General features: G+C 38.7%; 1 long non-coding RNA gene across 1 annotated transcript in view; it reads left to right on the top strand.

Moving 5' to 3' along the window:
* LOC115300701 overlaps positions 1 to 19496 on the top strand; it is a 30655-nt gene extending 11159 nt beyond the window's left edge. Inside the window, exons 2-3 of the long non-coding RNA XR_003912789.1 lie at positions 17003 to 17099; positions 19411 to 19496. This is a non-coding gene — a long non-coding RNA (uncharacterized LOC115300701). The remainder of the gene's footprint in view (positions 1 to 17002; positions 17100 to 19410) is intronic.
* The last annotated feature ends 633 nt before the right edge of the window (positions 19497 to 20129 follow it).

The following is a 20129-nucleotide window of genomic DNA, read 5'->3' as shown; positions in this document are numbered from 1 at the left end:
TTAGAACAGCCCTTCCTTTTGGCCTTTACATCTGGGATGTCTTCACCAATCTGAGAGTGAGATCTCAATTGGTTTTATTATGCAATAGAAACAGTCTACATCAAAATCATTCATAAACTTCACATGAGTTATAACTTGACAATCAGCTCTCTGAGTGGGATGTGCGGCTTCTCTTCAAATGGCTGTGTTGATGCTGGAGGCACTTAATTCTGCTGAAGATGGTCCTCCAGTCATTATTTCACAGTACCAAGAATTTGTCTGATGGAGCTGTCTAAACTACCCTCTTATTTTAGTATCTTCTAAACAAGAGCCCACTTCTTTTCCCAGATCTCTGTCTTCCCTCTTCTTCTCTGTCTTCTAACAGCCTGGTTTTAGATCCAAATCTGGAGACATAGTTCAATGCTCAAAGACTTTAAGCAACATCATGTTCCTCTTCATCTTTCCTTTACATGAGTAAGGCTATTCTTAAAAAAAATAAATGAAAATAATAAATAGGTTTTAAAAATGGTTTTGAAGTCATATTTGAAAGGATGATGTGGGACTCAATTCAACAAAAATATGAAGTATTTAATAATAAGAAAAATGACAATGCTAATAGTAATACCAAACAGTCTGACTGGTTACTATGTGCCAAGTGTTCTTCTAAACATTTTACAAACTCATTCTTTTAACAGCCCTATGAAATAGATAATTATTACTCCCATTTCATAACTGGGAAACTAAGGCTTTGGAGATATCAATTTGCCCACAATAGCAAAATCAGTGGTGGAGCACAGTGGAGTTCAGAGATGTTGTTCAACCCTTTCTTTCTCTTATTTATTTATTTATTTATTTAGTTATTTATTTATGAGAGACAGTGAGAGCAGGGGAGGGTCAGAGAGAGAAGGAGACACAGAATCCAAAGACAGGCTGCAGGCTCTGAGATAGCTCTCAGCACAGAGCCCAATGCGGGCTTGAACCCACAAACCGTGAGATCATGACCTAAGCCGAAGTCAGATGCTTAACTGATTGAGCCTTCCAGGCGCCCCATGTTCAACCCTTTCTTACATGTGAGAGAACTGGAGGTCTTCGCAGGGTGCATTGTTAACATGAGGAAGGCCACTTGGGTCTTTCTTGGTCTGTTTGAACTACTTCAAAATTTGGAAAATAGAAGCAGAGGCTAAATGTTCTATTAAATCTAAGGAGTGGGTCTGTGGACATCCATTATATTATATTCTCTGTAGTTTTCTGTATGGCTGAAATTTTTCATTAAAAAAACATGTTTAAAAAAATACACGATTATATTCATCTCTCCATGGATAGTAGAAGAGGGTATTTGCCTCGCTCAGCTAACTCAACATGGGGTCACACCTTTGCCTCTAGCTGAGAAAACTTAGGACCACAGAGACTAAATAATTTGTTCACAATCAGGCATTTAGTAAAGAGAAGGGCAAAGGTATAGAAGCTCACACCTCTCTCTAGACTCCGCCTGATTTTCTTGACTATGAATTTGGTTTTCTCCATCAATTTTTTCTTTGATTTTAATTTGCTTTAATCTTCGGGTATTGCAACTTCCTTTAGTAATGGGTTCACTCTCCCAGTCAGCCTCTAGAGTAAGTTCTTTTCAGAAAAAAATCCTTTTTTAATTACATTTCAGTAATTTGTCATAAGGCATTCACCAAAATAAACCTCAATTTTGACTAAGAGCTGGGAATTACCCATGTGGGTCATGTAGTTAATGGCAAACAGACAGCTGGGTGATATAAACCCTTTGACTTGTCCTACGGGTTTATGACAGCATATGCAATAAGGACTGCTTTTGTTGCTTTTGTTTTTTTCAGCTTTACTGAGGTATAATTAGCAGACACCATTGTGTAAGTTTACAGTGGAAAAGGTGTTGATTTCATACATTTACATGTTGCCAAGTGATTACTGCCAGAGCAGTAGGTAACATTTCCATCCTGTCAAATAATTACCATTTCTTTTTTGTGGTAAGAACATTTTTCAAATTTGATTTGATTTGATGTGTTTGATTGATTGATTTTCCAGTGAGTTTTTAAGTTCGTTTTTTTCCTGAAGAACAAAACTTAGCTTGATAGGAGAGCTGAAGACAGTCCAGAGATTGTCTTTCCAGAAAGCACAGTGTGTCTTCATATATGTTCTTAGTACTCCTTTGCTCTGCCGTATATCTGTATCACCATTAATATTGCCATTAATGTGCCCATACATACTTATACCTACGAATAAATGGTGTTTATTTTACTATCTTTATGTACAGAATGTTTACTTGTTGTATAGTCAGTCAGTTTTTTTTCTCATATTGCTTGTCTTGTGTCCCAAGTTTACAAAGGTCTTCCGGACTTTTCTTTGACATGATGTAATTAATTTAACTGTAAAACTCTACTGTAATTATTTATCATCACCTCTTACTGGACATTCAGTTCTTTTTCAATCTCAGTATTATAAGTAAGACTATAATAAATCCATCAGCTGGGTTTTGATATATCTTTATTTTCTGAAGGTAAATTTTTGGAAGTGGAATTATTTTGTCAAAAATGTATGCCATACTTAGGTACACACTGATAAAATTCATAATTTTCATAGTTGTTGTATATTAGTAAGTTCAGTTTCTTATTCCAAAGTATACACAATGTTATTTGCCCATTTAATAGATCAGAACAGTACCTTATTTTAATTTGCCTCCACAGGTAAAAGTTAGGCTAAACCTTTTTGTATACTTCCTAACTTCCTGATTTTCTCTACACGTTTCCTTTTTTGTAAGTTTTGCTTATTTTCTATTGACATGTTTGCATCTTGTTATTTATTTGTAAGATTTGTTTAACATAGTAGTTATTATCTCTTTGATAAAATGATGAATGTTAGACTGGGCTTCTCCTTGGTGAGATGAAAGCTATATGGATTGGCTAAAATGTTTGAGAAAGCTTCCAGAGCCTGGCCTGAAGAGAGCCTGACAATCTAGGGAGGCCTGTAGACCTCTCTAGAGGACTGACCTGCCCCTACATTGCACTGAGTATAGCCTCTGGCTTAGAATTTCTGGATGCCTGACAATGACTCAGTAATTTGGTTCGTCTTTCTCAAATGAACCTTTTATGCATTAGTCAGAGTTCCGTCTTGTTTTATGATTAGAAAGCCTCTGGAACAGTTTTATTTACTTGTTAATAAATATCTATATAACAAATGCCCATATGCATAGCAGCCTTGGTCTGAGACTCCGTTTTCTTCTAAGAGAATAATTCTCACTTACTCCCACATTTCTTTGGCCGTCACTATGAAGAACATAAAGCTGTGTATGAGGAGATTGGTGAGATCAGTTCACAAGAGAAACCTAGATTAGACCCACCAGTGAACATTTTGAAGATGTTTCTATACCTTCATTGGATTGTTTTTCTAGATCTCTAAGGGATGATATCCATTTTGCCTACAGGTGGGAGAGGAAACTCTTGTTGCTCCTTGTTGTCTTTTTCTTAGGGGAGGAGAAAGTGTTTGAGTAATTTCAGGTCACTTGCCTCTCTAACTTTTTCTCTCTCACCCTCTCTCACCTCTTCACCTCCAAATTGTAAATAAACAACTAAGAGAGGATGTCTGTTTTCTGAAATTAAACCTAACAAGTAATTTCCAAGTACTGCAAATTCACCACTGTACTTTATTGAAGTTGCTTCTATTCTCTTTGTCGGTTGATTCTGAACATTGACTTGAATTTATGTTCAGTCACCCCCTCCCCACCCCCTGTGGTTTACAGTTTATAGAATTCAGGTAGGATTCAAAGCATAAGAAACTATCTGTGATGGGATGCCTGCTTCCAATCCCATCCTATTTACCTGCCAAAGCATCACCTCGTTACGGAACTACCAATCCTGTTTGGGGTTTATTTTAGAAAACCAAGCATATTATATCTGGATCCTCATCATCCAGGAAGTGCCCCAGACTTCAAATGGAACTTTTAAAAGTGTGTTAACAGAGCAGTTATTGTAATGGAACAGATGAAAAGAGTAAAACTCCCTTTTCCCTCAAGTTCATAAAAATCAAAAGCAGAAACAAGTTAAATGCCCTGTGACTCACTGTGAGATCTGATTGCCTGCTTCTGTTCCTGCTCACAATCTTTGCCTGGGAAAGAGAGGCCTTCACGTATTTTATGTGGTCATTGAGAGATGCAACATATACCAGGAAGTATGCCTAACATTGATCTTTTCTTAGTTATCTGAAGCTTGGGGTCTTGGGTGATCCTTCTGTTGCTATGAGGACCTGAGGAGAGAGGTTGGCCTGGTTCTGTTTCTTCTTACCATCAGAGACTCAAGTGAGCATAAACCAATCCACCACTGAGGCACAGGCACAGGTCACGTGGTTCGGCAGTAACAGTCACACCTTGACCGGTCTCACCTGTGTAGGAAACAAAAATGTATGTCCTGTGACTTTGAAAATTCCCACATCTCCCTTGGCTAATAAGTGGCTATTGAAACACAACCATTTGCGCTTTCCTTCTGCTGTTTAAGATTATGATTACTCTGCAGATATTTCTGGGGCAGGGGAAAATCAAGGATGAGGTGGATGGATCTAACATTTGATCTTGTGCCAAGTCCTGTCCTAAGCCCATTAGAATTTATATCTGCTAAGAATTTAATTCTCACCCCTTTGTCAGGTAGGCACTATCTCCCTTCCAGAATCAAGGTGATTGGATCTTAAGGACAGTTACTTAGTAAATGGTGGGTTGAGAATTTGAACCCAAATGTCTGGAGTCCTTGACATTTAGGAGAAATACATGTAAAACTGCTACCAGTCATTCATAGTTTTGTATTGATCTGAAGAGAAATTAGCAGCATGTCTGACTGGGGAATGTGAGAAGTGGAATGATAACTGATAAGAGAAACATCTAGAGGAGCTTAAAACAATTCTTAGCTTCCTTGTAACTTTGCTACAGAGCCTATGTAGGGCTTCCTGTCCCTCAGAGTTCACACCTCTACCACCTGCTGCCTGATCCAAGTAAAGATGTTCTGAGGGAAAAAACTTGTTATGTGCAAAAAGCAACATCAAGCAAAAGTCTTTCTAGGATGCTCCAAATAATACTGATGATATATAGGAGTTTAGTAAATGAGGCATGAATTTATGATAGAATAAACAGCTCATAACCTGCCAGTGTATAACTGGGATTTGGCAGCTTAACCAAACAAACATTTTTAGATGAGGAGACCAGAAAGGTGTCAGGAGAGACTTGGAAAGTGCTGCATACATTTACATTTGTGTCACTCTTTAGGTATGTTAGAAGTTTGAAATAACAGATGTGTCTGACTTCTTTGGTGGAAAGAGCCCAGGACTTGAAGGGAGATGACCAGTATGGGAGTCCCAGCCCCGCCACTTATTAGCACTGCAGGGAGAAGCCAAGCAAGGCTGTGAGCTCAGGCAGGGTCCTAGACTCCTTTGGATCCCATAGGGTATTCAGAGGGTGTAACACCTCAGTTTATCTTGGCTTGAGGCAACAGAACTGGGCTTTCATAGTACCCAGACAGTCAGTCCTGGGGTAAGGGCTTTCAAGGACCTACTGAAAAAGAGAACAGACCCAAATCTGAGCTCTAACACTCACTAAAGCTGTTACCACAGGAAAATTTCCCCAAATCTCTTACTTTCCCCATCTCAAATCATCATAGACCAATTAGGCTCAAAGGAGAGAATGGATGTAAAAGTTGATACATTTCCAGGAGTTGGTATTCTAAACTTCAGTTTTCTGTCTCTGAAATTATTTATCATAATAATCAAAATATGCAGGTGAATAATATCAAACATAGTAAGGTAAATTTTATTATTCCTTTCAGTTCTGATATCCTGTGAAATTGCAGCCTTGCCTACAATTCCTAATGTCTACACAGTACTCTTGGGATGTGTTAAGAGACATTTTTGTGGGACTGGAGGTGAAAGCAACTTGGTCCCCTTACCCTAAATCTAGCAGACCTCTACACACAAAGCCTTTATAAGTCTAGACATGCCTGGGATGTCTGTTTTTTTGAATAAAAATAATGGTTGCATGATTTTGCCCTAAACATCTATCAAATCTTGGTCATAGACATCATCATCATGAAACATAGAAGGGAGAAGCTCAACATAGCAAATGTTACAGGATGTGTCCTTCTCATTTGGTCCCTGTATCTACATTGCAATTTAAGGGGAATAACTGTTTCTGGAAGCATATTTGGATGGAAGTCTAGATAGGGAAGACAAACAGTGATGAACCCTGTGCTGAACAGCCAGAGTTCGGGATGGGGCTGACTAGGTATCTATATGCCTACCAGCTCTGGAAACAGGCACAGAAAACAGAAATATCTCATGCTTAGAAGGATATCCAGTAGTCATTGGGTCTGAATCAAAATGACCTATAAACCATTTAAAAACACAAGTACGAATGAGATATTTTAATACCTGAGTAAAAGTTACCAACTGTTTAACTATCTCTGAGTCTTCGTGGCAGAAAGTCCAATCTGAAGGAAAGAGCTGTTTCCCTACTTGGGATGAGTACAACTTTGGGAATTTGAGGCTATAGATTATCTAAGTTTGACCTTAGGACAGGTTAGTTACAATGGCAAAGAGTAAGCATGCAGTTTAAATACATTTCCGCTCTCCCTAGGAACAGAGGTGGAAGGCCCAAATGATTGTACAAAGATGGTTATCCTAAAGGCTTTTTGAGCAAATGAGCTTCCCCTTCACTCCATGGGGTATGAAGTTCAAGAGCATCCCCCGTTTAAGAGTTCAGTATAGCAGGACAGACTAGATGTTTTTCATAAGCATCTTTCATCCCAATAGCACCTGAAGTAAGTATGAGTAGAACAGAAGGTATTTTGCATATCTAGGAGCGATGCGTTCACTGGTATGGCTGAAATAAAGGTGAGACATAAGTGTGTTAAAATCTGAAGATTGGTTCAGAGAAGGTCACAAATGATGCCAGACTAAGAATTTGTGGTCTGTCTTATTGGGGCCTCTAAAGAACATGGGGGTGCGAACTGGAATGAAGAAAGGAGATTAACCTGTCTCTGCCACATGAAATGATTTGGAAAACATAGGAAGCTGAGGACAAGAAGACTGGTCAGGAAACAGTTTTGCTAAACAAGGCTGAGGATGCTTTATTGGGTGGAAGGGGAAATGAAGGGATGCGGTATACTGAATGGAGCTAGGGAGGGCTTTGCCTGTCTGGGTGAGAGATGACAGGAACTAGAAAATGAGACCAGCTCTCTGCCACTGTGAAGGAGCTTGAAAATCAGAGACAACTGGCCACCTGCAGGAAGCAGACAACTTGCCAAATTGAGTAAGTCCCCTCAGTTCTAGGACAGAATTTTTGTCACGATCAGTAGAGAGAAGCCTGGTGAGACTCCTGCCTCTACTCACACCTTCAAGGACATACACACGCCCAGCAAGTTCCATCCCATCCTAATGATTTCTGGAGCAGCCAGAGATTTGAAAATCTCATTTTTCCATAGAACTGTAACCCCCATTTCTAGGAAGATCCAGTTTTCTACACGTGGCTTCCTTTGCTCCCAGACTTCTGGAGAAGAAACATCTCCTTTATATTTGACCACTTCCAAAGCCCCCGCTCTCTGAGGGACAGCAACAGCTGGGCTGTCACCAGGGCTCACAGAATTCATACTACTGAAAACAGGCAAATGACTTAATTTTCATTTTCAATTTCTGTGATCAACAGTAGTATATAGAGTTTTAATGTCAAAAGTAATGTGTGGAAAGAATAAATCAGTTTGAAGTAAACGTTCATATTTCTTCCATATAACCTTCTCAAAAGTAAATATGAACTTGTAGCCAAAATATCCATCAATGAAATAAAAACAGTAATGAGAGGAGAAATAAAGTGTTCAGAATAATTCTTGGTTCGTGATCAAAGAAATGGCACCCACTGTTAATTATAATTTAGAAGGCATAAAATCCAGAAGAAAAGGCCTAACTTTTATTAGCCATAAAGGTGTAAAGCTCATGAGAGAATCTGCCGTTGGAATAATGTTTGAAAGTCATTTGCATAGTGGGGATAGGAGAAATGACGAATGAACGTTTCCATACATGCGTGCAACTGCAACTTGTATGCATGTTAATCACACAGACAAACCCTCAAACCTAACTCTTAGGAATATGGAGGTAGTGGCTCAGGTAGGTCAGAAGCTGTTAGAAAGGAGGAAGGATGATGTCAGGTCTTAGAGGTCAAGGGAGGAAAAGAAGCCAAAGGCCTCACCAACTGAGTAACATAAGACGCAGAAAGGCCACGCGAAAGCAGTTCACAGATGCCTGCGCATGCTGTTGATCACATCTTTTAGTCCCGGGCACTGGGAACTATGGACTGACATGCTCAGAGTGTGCGACTCTAGAAGTCCCAGCATGCAAGACTTCTGCCATTGCTTAATCCTGTGTTTCCTGGGCCCTAGATCCGAACCCATAAAATGTGTAGTATTTATTTAGTATTAGACCGTGTTCTCAGCATGCTTTTCCTGGAGCTGTTTTGAGACCACATAACTGAAAAAGGTTTTGAGATGAAATGCTAGCCTTGTACCCAGGTTGGCCTGTCATTCTTTCCATTTAAAGCCACTGGTAATATGGTTGCACGATGTATTTTGCCCAATTTTTAAAAGCCATTTTCTGCTTTCCAACCACCAAAATATGTTGGGAGTGTCATAATTGTTTTTCTCTTTGGAACTTTAGAAAATATTGTTTTTATAATAGAAATAGCATTTCTTTAATTTTTTTCTTTTTTTAATCGCCAATGGCTGCCATACCAAACCACGGACTTGGCTCATTTATATTTCCAATTCTAGCTTGTGCTAAAATTTCTGGCAAAAGATTGTTGTGGGACTGCCCAAAATATTTCTGAGAAGATTTATCTCAGAGCCTAGTCAAATGAAAGACTAAAAACTTTAAATGTGCTTCAATGCCTTAATTGAGGTAAAGCATTAAGAATAGAGTATTGCACATGGCAAGCATATATAAATGCTGGTCATTATTACTAGGGCCTTCAAAGATGATATAGCATCAGAAGCCAAAATGGGCCAAGAAAGATCACCTATTCTTAGGATAAATGCTCCCTAAGGATCCCAAACAAATGATTGTTAGAGTTTAGCAAACTTCCAGGAAGCTGTTAAAAGATAAAATATAAAGGTATTTGAAATTAGCATAGAAAGAAAATGTTGTGACCCTGAAAAGAGCATGATATTCGGGAATTTATATCTTCAAGAGTTGTCAAAAATATGAAGAGAGATGAGTAAGCGAGCCTCCATTTAAGGTTCTTCCTGTTTCCCTTCATTTAACTGCTTTAACAGTCTCCACATTTTCTTTTGGTAGGGCAATGTAATTGGAACATCTGTATATAAATGATGGTTTCTGCAGATCATCAGTAAATATTTGAACCCCTATATGTACACGAATTTACTCCGAGATGTATGAAAATCACTCTAACAGTTCAGTGTCAATTGTAAACTTCTCTCATTTAGATCATTGCCAAAGGTAGAAAGAATGCATCACAGAATGTCAGATAAGGAGACACAGGATGCCCTCCCAAAATTTACAAGCTAACAGTGTCCAATATAACCAATGAAATAATATCTCTAAGAATCATGGAAAAGAGTTGCGAGTAACAGACAAATGTTGAGAAAAAGATGAAATAGGGGAAGAACAGATAGGATGTTTTGGACTTAGTGAAACCTCCTTGCGGACTCACTATAGAGCAAGACATGACCTAGATTCTAAAAAAAGTTGTGATGAGAAAATAAACACAGCTTTCAGCAAACCTAGCCTATCTCTTACCTAGAACTCCAGCAGCTTCAAAGAGCCTGTTTTTGTAGAATACTACAAAAGAAACAGCCAGTTCTGGCCCAGAATTATCATAGCCTGTTCCTTTGAAACAACCTCAAACCCTGTCATCCCCATCAGTTATCCTAATGATAGTAGAGATTTAAAACAAAACAAAGAAAGAGGATTATGGGAATATTTTCAGACATGCCAAATAGAGAGATAAGGAGAGCCAAAGAGCCCTTGTGACAGAGTAAGGAAAACAGTATTTAATGAAGAAGAATATTCATGTCAGGAATTTGGAAGATGAGGTTGCAAAAGTAGGTCAAGACCTAATTATAAAGGACCAGGAGACCTTAGAAATGGAAGCTCTGAGTTTCTCCTCTTGACATGGGAAATGAGTAAAAGATTGGTTGGTAGTAAGTAGGGTGGACTACAATGAAAATAGGAGGACTCGAGCAGAGGAGAGGAGGCTGGTTCATGTTACTGCCAAGGGTCGTGCATAACGGCCTGGATTTCATGGTACCCTGAGGCTAGAAACACGAGGTATCATTCTTAAACTAAGATCACGTGGGTGTTCTTTTATTTTTTATTTTTTTCGCTTTTTATTATGGCAAGGGTTCAGTCCCACATAGCATAGAGAAAATACTACAATGACTTCCCAGTAACTAATATTAAATGATCAATATTTTGCTGATCTTTTTTTATTTATCTCCCCCTACAACCATTTTTATATGTTTAATTTTACCTTTTTATTTTGGAATAATTACAGACATAGAAGAATTGCAAAAATTATACCAAAAATTCTCATATACCTTTAACCACATTTCCCAAATGTTAAAATTTTGCCTCATTTGCTTTAATTTTTTTGTCTTTCTCTTTGCTCTCAGTTCCTTTCACTCTCTGTCTTATGATGCTCCAATTGTCTCATATCTGGCCAGTGGGTGCCCCTGCAAGCTGGATCCTTGGTTCTCCTGACATTTCTCCAGCATTCTTTGAGCATTGATTCTTTTTTTGACACAATACAATGTTCCAGGCTCATGTACTTTCCATGCCACAAGCCTAGAATCAAATATTTCTTCAAGAACTGTGTTCCTTTCAGTGAAGAATGATATTTAGAAACCAAAATATGAGCATTAGAGGTGTGTGTGTGTGTGTGTGTGTGTGTGTGTGTGTGTGTGTGTGTATTTTATTTCTTTTGTTGCTAGGACCTCTCATCAGACATAGCTAGAAAAAATTATATGCCCATCTATATCTAAATATATGTGTATCTATTTCTGTATGTAAAATTATGAATTCAGACTGATACCTCCAGCTCCAACCCACTACCACAGGATTCATTCCATCCTCACCCCATTTGTAATTTCTTTTTCCAACAATGAGAAACCTGACTCTTATCCACAATATAAATAAAATCATGATTTTTTATGACTTACCCCCAATGACTTTATAGACTAATCCTGAATTTGCACATAGCTTGCTCTTTTTGACCCGCTAGACTTAATCTCAGTGGGGAAGAGTAGGGAAAGAAATGCCCACAACAAGCAACAGTTTGGCATACATTCTTCTACGTTTCTAAACACAAGGCAAACACAGGGTGAAATGTCCAGGGCAGTTAAGGACTAGAAACCTCACATCTGTCCTTGGATGGGAGTTTATTTTCTCAGACTAAGTCTGGGTTTGACATTCCAGCTGCTCGCCCTTCCACGGCAAGTGGATATGGAGAAGTCTGCCACCAGCCGCTGATGGAGAAAACAGCTGCCTTTACAGGGCATAAGTCACAGAGGCCTCCATCTTCTCCCCCTCCTGCAGATACAACATGAACACACAAATGAAGGGAAAGGGACTTGTGTTTGTTGCTAAGAAATCCTGTTGGGAGCAAGAAAAATCTCCCTTAAACAAATTATTTAGCCAAAGTTTTCCCTTAGATAATGACTTGTATGAACAGCAATTCAAGCATGATTATTTAGATTATTTGTGAATTGTTGCCTATGTGGATTTGCTCAGCTTCCTGAGAAGTTGGATGAGTAACCCATGAGCTGATGAGCTGACCACCACTTTATTTCAGTATGCTTGCCTATAGAGGCTTATTTCCACTCATTAAACAGTGCTTATTGACTATTTTCTTTGTGCCGGACACTGTGTTAAAGAGACTTAAAGAGTCCATAGTCTAGTCACCAGGGTCAGAAGTAAGACCTCTTTCCCCTAGAAGGAAAACCATTTCTGGTGGCCTTAAAACCAGCACCTGAAATGGTACACTTTGGATGTCGTTTAGCAATTTTTCCTAACTTCAACATCTTTTATGATGTCTCAAGTTCTACCATTAGTGCTTCTTTTGATTATTTCCTAAAGGCTTTGCCTTCTTACAGAATTTCTTATTATAGTATAATCACTTCCTCTAGCAGGATCTTTCTCTTAAACCATTATACAAATGATATATTAATTGTATTATTTAGCAGTTAACCTGGAGCAAGGTCTTATGGGTATGAATTCATAAGAAAGAAGGGAGATCAATTGGAAGATGAGGGCAGAGGATGCTAGCTGACACCATTACCAGTTTAATAATTTTCTGTCTATAAGATGCTAAGTTAACTGAGAACAGCTGATACCTTTTAAAATATTTTCTGGGGTGCCTGGGTGGCTCAGTTGGTTAAGCGTCCGGCTTCGGCTCAGGTCATGATCTCATGGTTCGTGGGTTCAAGCCCCATGTCAGTCTCTGTGCTGATGGCTAACTCAGAGCCTGGAGCCTGCTTTGGATTCTGTATCTCCCTCTTACTCTGACCCTCCCCTGTTCGCACTGTCTCTGTCTCTCAAAAAATAAATTAAAAACATAAAAAAATTTTGAAAAAATATTTTCTATAACCCAAAATATGTGCTTTGTTTTGTCACTCCATGAAAAAAAAAAAAAAGGAATGTGAGGAGTCTACTCAGCTGCTGCAAAATGAAGACAGATCCCAAACTTAGATCCACCTAATCTCCCACAAGTAATTTAAAAGGGATTGATTTTCTTATACCTTTACCCTACAAAATCTTCTACAATAAACTCGTATCATTCTGTTTTCATGACAGAATGAGAGGAACCACCCAAAGTAGGGACCCCTACTGCCAAATTGTATGTTAGTTAGGATTCTTGATTGAAGTGACATAAACACACTGCAGCTAGCTGAAGGGAAATGTATTAATTCATGGAACTGAAAAAGATACACCGGTAGCTCTGGTTGGAGACAGTTCTTCCTAGTTCTCTGCATGTCTTATGAGCAGTGATAATCATTGCCTTTACGCTGACCTTTTCAGGAACGTATATAGTGAACAGCTAGTGTCTCATTCTGGAACAAAGGACAAGCCTGAATATTGCCCATTATAAAAGATCTGAGTTCCCAAAGCTCAGGATTTCTTTTATATAATGCAACTCACTGTGTATATAGGTGTCACTTGATGCTCTTTACATTATCATGTGAGAATTAGTACTTGAAGAATGGGCACAAGTAAATGCTTGTAGCACAAGTATGGCTACTATTATGGCGGGTGTATAGTAAAATTCTTTGTCTCTGAACCAAGAGTTTCATGTCTTCTACTTATCATTCGTTAAACTAGCAGGCCAAATTTTTAGCTTACAAGTAAGATAAAACCTCAGACTCTTCACAGTTCTTGTTAATTCAAGGGATCAAAGAAAAGGCTGACTACTGAAATCAGGGTCTCATATTTATTCCCTCCAGGGCCATCTTTCTCTCCATATCTGCATGGGCTGAATTTTATATCCCCTCAATATCCATATGTTGAGACCTAATCCCCAATGTAAAGGTATTTGGAGGAGGGGTCTCTGGGGGTGATTAGATCATAAAGGCAGAGCCCTCATGAATAGGATACATGTCCTTGTAAAAGAGGCCCAAGAAAGTCTTCTTATCCCTTTGACCACGTGACGACAGTGAAACGATGGCTGTTCATGAACCAGGAAGTGGGCGCCTTCTCACTAGACACTGCAGACACCTTGATTATGCACTTGCCCACCTCCAAAGATGTGAGAAATAAATTTTGTGAGAAATAATTTTCTCAGACAAACCACCTGGTCTATAGTATTGTTTTATACCAGCCCAAATTGTGTAAGGCAATACTCATCCATTTCTGCCTATTCCTATCCAGTTCTATTCTGTAGACAGGAAAAAAAGATGGCTCTTGTCAGTCCCAAATATCTGTTCTCTAAGCTCTGTAGCCCAAGGCTATTGACCTTCAATATCTGCATATTGTTCCCAGGGAGGAACTCTGATTGGCTTAATCTATGTCACATTTCCCCTGAACAAGTATTTATTTGACAGGCATACCCATGATATACTCCATAATAATATGTTTCTGGAAACAGTGTTCTTAAATATGAAAACTCTTCTGAATATATTCTTCTTTTAATATGTACAAATAATAAGAATGTTAGTACAAATTATTCACATTTAAACTTTATTTTTTAAATGTGTCTTTGTATGCCCCTCAATTTCCCTCTCTCTTCACCCTCAGTATTTAGTTATAGCAAATATCTGGCAGCAGAAATCAGAGCAGCAGTCCTCAAATGTCCAGAAGGTAAAATAAAACTGACTAGCTTCAATTAAATAGTTAAAAGAAAAAGAAATTGGGTGACTAGTCATTGGGAAAGGAAAGGTGATCATTCAGCAAGTTGGTTTTCTGCAAAACCACCTGAAGTCTTCCTTCTTGGGTCTGTTTTACCACCCATTCATATTCACACTTCTTTCACGCCTTCATTTCTATATGTGTCTCTCTCTTTGAGAAGCTCTTGAGAGAATAGAGACCACTCCGCATGCCTCACATACATAGTACATGGTAAGTACTCGCTAGATACAAAGCTTGTTAATGGCCACAAACGAGGAGCTGGCCAAAGTCTTCTGGGGATTAGTGGGATGCTTGCAAAGGGAGCATGGCAAGACAAGAAGATTCCCCAAATTCCAATACATATTATTCCAAATATACTTTTATAGCTAGTTAAAGAATTACATAAGTTCCAAAGATTTGAACAGATTTTATTTTCCTATTTATGTTTCCCATTTTCAATGCTCAAAACACAGCTCATTTAAACCAGTGAGAATAATGTTTCCTATTAAATTTCCCAAAGATCATTGAGGTCTCATTAAAATAAGTTCTACAACCTCTGTTTGGAAACATTCTTCTTTCCCAATTTTTTTTCCAAATCCTTAGTTCAAATACTGAACTCTTAATGAGTCTTTGTTTTCATTTTGATGGTAATGTTAAGAGGATAGCTTGGTATTTTATCTGGCTCTCATTCTTATTGCTGTCCTTTTCTCTTTGTTAAGAGAGAAGAGAGGCCAAGGTCCTGAGATGAAGCCTCAGGATGAAGAAGGAGCCAGTTTGGCTTCTGCATGATCAGTGAATCATGGTAGTCATAGGTCTCCTGGGGCTCAAGACCACTGGCAAGCCAGCTGTGGAAAAGAGCCTCAGCTTCCGTAGAAGATAGAGCAGGCCAACAGGATAATGATGGATTAATTTCATTGGCCCCAGTCTGGTTTTCTTTAGTGGAGTCCTGAATGATACATATTTGTACCCATATACACACACACACACATATATACACATATGTACACATACACATATATGCATATATATGTCCTTAAACCTATTTTTAAAAGATGATGGAACTGTGATGATTTTATATGTGATGAGGATACTAGAGTGGCCTCAGGCAATAGCGTCTGTCACGTTGAATATCTCCTAACTATGGGGAACCCCAGGCTTCCCTGTAAATTACATAGCTCTAATAATGTGATCTTTTTCGAGCAGCATTATCTGCCACATTGGGATGATCATGCTTTACATTAAATCAGCCTTGTAGAGCCCCGTTTCTGGAGCACTTAGATTTGATTCCAAGGGTAACTGGTACACGTGATCCAAACCACATTTCCTCACAATATAAAGTCTAGTATGTGGTGTTGTGCAGGGTAATCCAGAGGGAATCTCCTGACTCTCTCATACAAACATCTGAAATGCTTCCATTAATGACACACCCTTCCATGGAAGTATTTTGACAGTTTGTTCTTACTGACAGAGAAAGTAAGACTCTGTTTGGGCTGCAAGGCTTTTGTATCACCCAATGAACACTAGCCAAGAAGTCAATATGTCTTATCCTCACAGATTTGCATTTAAGAGCCTGACTGTGTGAGTTGTTAAATTTCTGAAGGCCTGTGCAAAGGGCTGTGTTATTTTTTTTTTAACCAGTGTAACTAATCACATAGAATATTTTGCTTAAATACAAACTATTTAATTGTGGAGTAAACACATCTAATCTGGAGATAATTTTTAGCTCTGAGCTGAGGATAATTTTTGATCAATGCAAATACAATCTTTTCATTGAATAGCAGAACAAAAATTTATTGGCAGATATCATATATCTCAGGAACTATAGTTTACTGATATGAGAGATAGACTTTAGAAGCATTAAAAATAAACCTCACAGAAAAGAAAAAGAAACCATTAACAATAAAAAAACATCTTCCTGGTTGAAGGTAAAATATTCAGTAAGCAGAAGAAACTCAAAGAAAAAAATAGAAGGGAAAATTCAGTGCTTATGATCAGTTATGAGAAAGAGCTTTTAAATGCTCATCCAGTTAGTTAAATCAAATATATTTTTTTAATTTACATACTAGGAAATATTACCGAGTAAAGGGAATTAATAAAAGATGGACCTAATCTAATAATAATCAGAACGTTCAAGGAGTGGGCACGAAAGAGAAAACTAACATATGATATTACTCCTACTTTTAAAGATTATATATGGAGCCCACACATTAACTTCCTTACAGTCCAAATTAGTCTCCACACCTGATGAATATTCTCAGTACATGTCTGTGAATGGTAACAGAGGGAAGAAGAGAATGTTTGGCCAGGCAATCTAAGACTCACTACGTTTAGCTACTACGAAGTATCCCATGGATCTTTATTCCCTTGATGGATTTGAGCAGAGCTTTGATAAGACCTTAATACTTTCATAGGCTGAGTATCTGTGACCTAGGAAATAAAGGTGGTTTCTTCCCTAACATAAATTCATAAATGGATAAATGAAAAGGAAATTAGTGAAGAATGCCTGTCTGGTTGTACAGAATTCCTTAAAATACATAATCTCAACTCAGTAAAACTGATATACATTAGTTATGTTTCATTTCTTCACCCTCTTAAACTTGTCTCCTTTTCATATTCTCTTTTCTTCTGAAATTGACCTTTCTAGGTATCTTTAAGTTGTTAATGCTATCAAGTGGGAAGAGGGGTAAAATCGTTGGGACGTCCTCTAGAAGACTGCAAAACCCACAGTATTTTCTCCGAAGGTAAAATCTTTCTACTCCTTGGTTGCATGTAGAATTCTGTGGCAGTAGCATGTTTAACAATGACTGTAGCGCAATGGGTGAAATGACTTATCTGTGCCAAAACAAAGGTTCTTAGCCCCTATGGTGGCAGAGAGATACCAGTGTTAAATCTAGCAGGCCACTGGGGAACCATTTCTTTAGTGGCCGATGAAGGAGTGGATTTTCCTGCTGGCTTATGCCTGTGCACATATGCTTCTGACACCTTCCCGGGTCTACTTTACAGAGTTAGAACGGCCCATCAGATAGCATTGCCTTGCTAGGCAACTCAACCTTCTGCAGTGGAAGTTTTATAACTAGTGCCCTTTTTTTCTTATGAGAAGTAGAAACCTAAAACTCTGAGTTGCATCCAGGCCCTGGGCGTGTTTTTCTGGGGCAGCCTTCTCTGGGCACACGTGTGTGTGCCCTTCACACCTGCACATCATCGCATTGCCCAGTTCTAAGAATAGGAAGCCAAACGCCACATGAACACAGGGCAGGGAAATAGGCAGGGAGAACAGACCAGCCCTGGCGAGGTGTCTCTAATGCCAGGGCACACATGGTGCCTGGGCTGTCCAAAGGAGGTGTGACACTGTTTACCAGGGAGAGTGGCTATTGCAGCCTGGCTCCCTACGCCCTGTCTGGCCTATGAAATTTGATCTAAATCACAGGAGTCAAAAACATATTACTCTGACCACAATTCACATTCCGTAGGAGGAGACAGGATTAGAACATTTCTATTCTTGCCCAATGCTGCTAAATTTAAAGCCAATATAACTGTTAACTGCAGTCTTCCTTCTAAAGGCCAAAAGCAAGCATCGTTTGCTAATGGCAAAATGCTCTGAAATACCACCATGAGCTGTATGGTTGGGCAAAAGAAGATGAGAGGTCACAAACAACAGTCCTAAACTCATAGCCAAGGCTGCCTGCAATGTCACTTATAGGGAACACCCCCACTTATGACTTCATTCATACCCCCATCTACTCATTTATTCATGTAGTTCTTTACTCATGTATTTCTTTTTTAAACAGTCATTTGTGAAGCTCTGTTATGTGTAGAACATAGAGGTGAACAGTCTCAGCCCTTCAGAGGCTTATCAAGCAGATAGGCACACATATGAAGAGTAATGTTCTCCATCACATTAACTCTGCTATGCTAATGGCTTCCCTCTTTCACTTTTGCACACTTCCTCAGTTACTCTGAGGTCTAGTCTTTCATTTCTTGTTCACTTATGAATCTTTCTGGTGTGCCTTGGTGACATTCAGTCAAGTGTCCAACTCTTGGTTTCTGCTCAGGTCATGATCTCACAGCTCGTGAGTTCAAATCCCCCACGGGGCTCTGTGTTGATGATGAGGAACCTGCTTGGTATTCTCTCTCTCTCCTTCTATCTCTACCCATCTTGTGCTCTTTCTCTCAAAATAAATAAATCAACCTTAAAAAAATCTTATAATTTGAAATATAGCTCAAAAGTACTTGTTCAGTCTTTCTCCTCCAGGAAGTCTATCTGGATTTATGAGACGGACCCAGGAAGCATTTCATAGCAAATTTTACAATTACTTTCTTTTTAAGCTTTTTTCTGCATTCCCACCCTACTCCCCTTTACCACTTTTCAGCCAGCCTTTTTCTATTCAAATAATTTTTTAAGTTATGTATGATTTCATGAGGACATCAGCACCTTGACTAGTTTTCCCAACTCTCTCATGCCATTTGGGACTTTCAGTGACTTAAATCTGCTATCAAGCAGTTGGGGGACCTTACTATCAAGCATTTATCTGGACAGATCTCTGTCCAACTAAGAGGGAATCACCAATTCTGCTAGTCAGCATGAGGCCACTAAAGAATCCTGAAGAGAAACATGGGCAGGAATTATAGCTATTAATGACAATCATTGGACTTCATTTTTATTTCTGCTGGTCCACCAATCTGAAGGATATAATTCTAGGGATTATTTTCCTATTCATACTTAACATAATATTATACATTATTATTATACAGAGGCTTAGACACCAAACCTAGTCTAAGGAATGGCCCTGAATTTACTGCTCAACTTGTACTTTAATCATTGTTGCCATGAAAGCAGAACCCCAACAGTCTCATTCCATACCTCTTTGCTCTACCCTTACTGTAGCTGACTTATTGAAGACTAGTAAAATTTCCTGCCTACAACATGTTGTGGCTTCCTCCCTTCTGTACCCACAAGAGCTGGTATAGTGGGTACCAATTTGGGGTAGATCATCTTTTGGACATGTAGTATTGAAAGTCTCTGCTCATTTCTCTGTGCCCTTCTTTCCCCAGAGAAAACAAGGGCAAATCATCAGGGAAGAGAAAGGAGGCCTGAAGAATTAGACTCATGATTGAAGTTTGGAGAGGAAGCTTGAGGAAATGCTGAGAAATTACCTTTTAGGATAGAATCCTAGGATGGACTAAATGTTATTTACACAGAAATTATAAAAAAAAAAAAAAAACTAAAGGAAAGAATTCAAGTTACTTGGAGTAGAGTTGTCAGTGAAGAATTCAGCAATTCTACACTGTAGTGACCTGCATCAGGAAGGCAAGTCTCTGGCCTGGTCCCTCCACCCCCAGGCACAGCTTCTAGGCTGGCCCTGAAACAAGAGACTAAGCTCCCAGCACACTGAAATTGCATCAACTGAAATGTTATTTTATTTCCATGGAAAAATTATAGCAAAGAGATTAAGATATGATTTAGTACATTTCAAAGGAAAATAAACATTTATTGCAATAAATAACCATAAAATAGGTCTAATAATACTGTAAAAATACTCCCATGAATAGGGAAAATAGTGAAACTTCTTTTTCACAGTGCTCAAATTTTCACAGAGCATTAAATTAATGACATGGAATTTTGACTGTTAGTTACAGGTCTGGGTTGCTTCACTGCATGGTGCCATGTCCTAGCCCCTAACTTCGTGTCCACATGTCTTTCTGTGCACAACGAAGCACTACTCCTCTCCTTTCTCAGTGAGCATTTTCTGAAATAAGTAAAATAATACAAG

The sequence above is a fragment of the Suricata suricatta genome, chromosome 9 (assembly GCF_006229205.1).
Source record: "Suricata suricatta isolate VVHF042 chromosome 9, meerkat_22Aug2017_6uvM2_HiC, whole genome shotgun sequence".
In the NCBI taxonomy this organism is placed as follows: domain Eukaryota; kingdom Metazoa; phylum Chordata; class Mammalia; order Carnivora; family Herpestidae; genus Suricata; species Suricata suricatta.
Note: the sequence above shows the minus strand (reverse complement) of the source record. Positions and strands in the feature narration are given on the sequence as shown.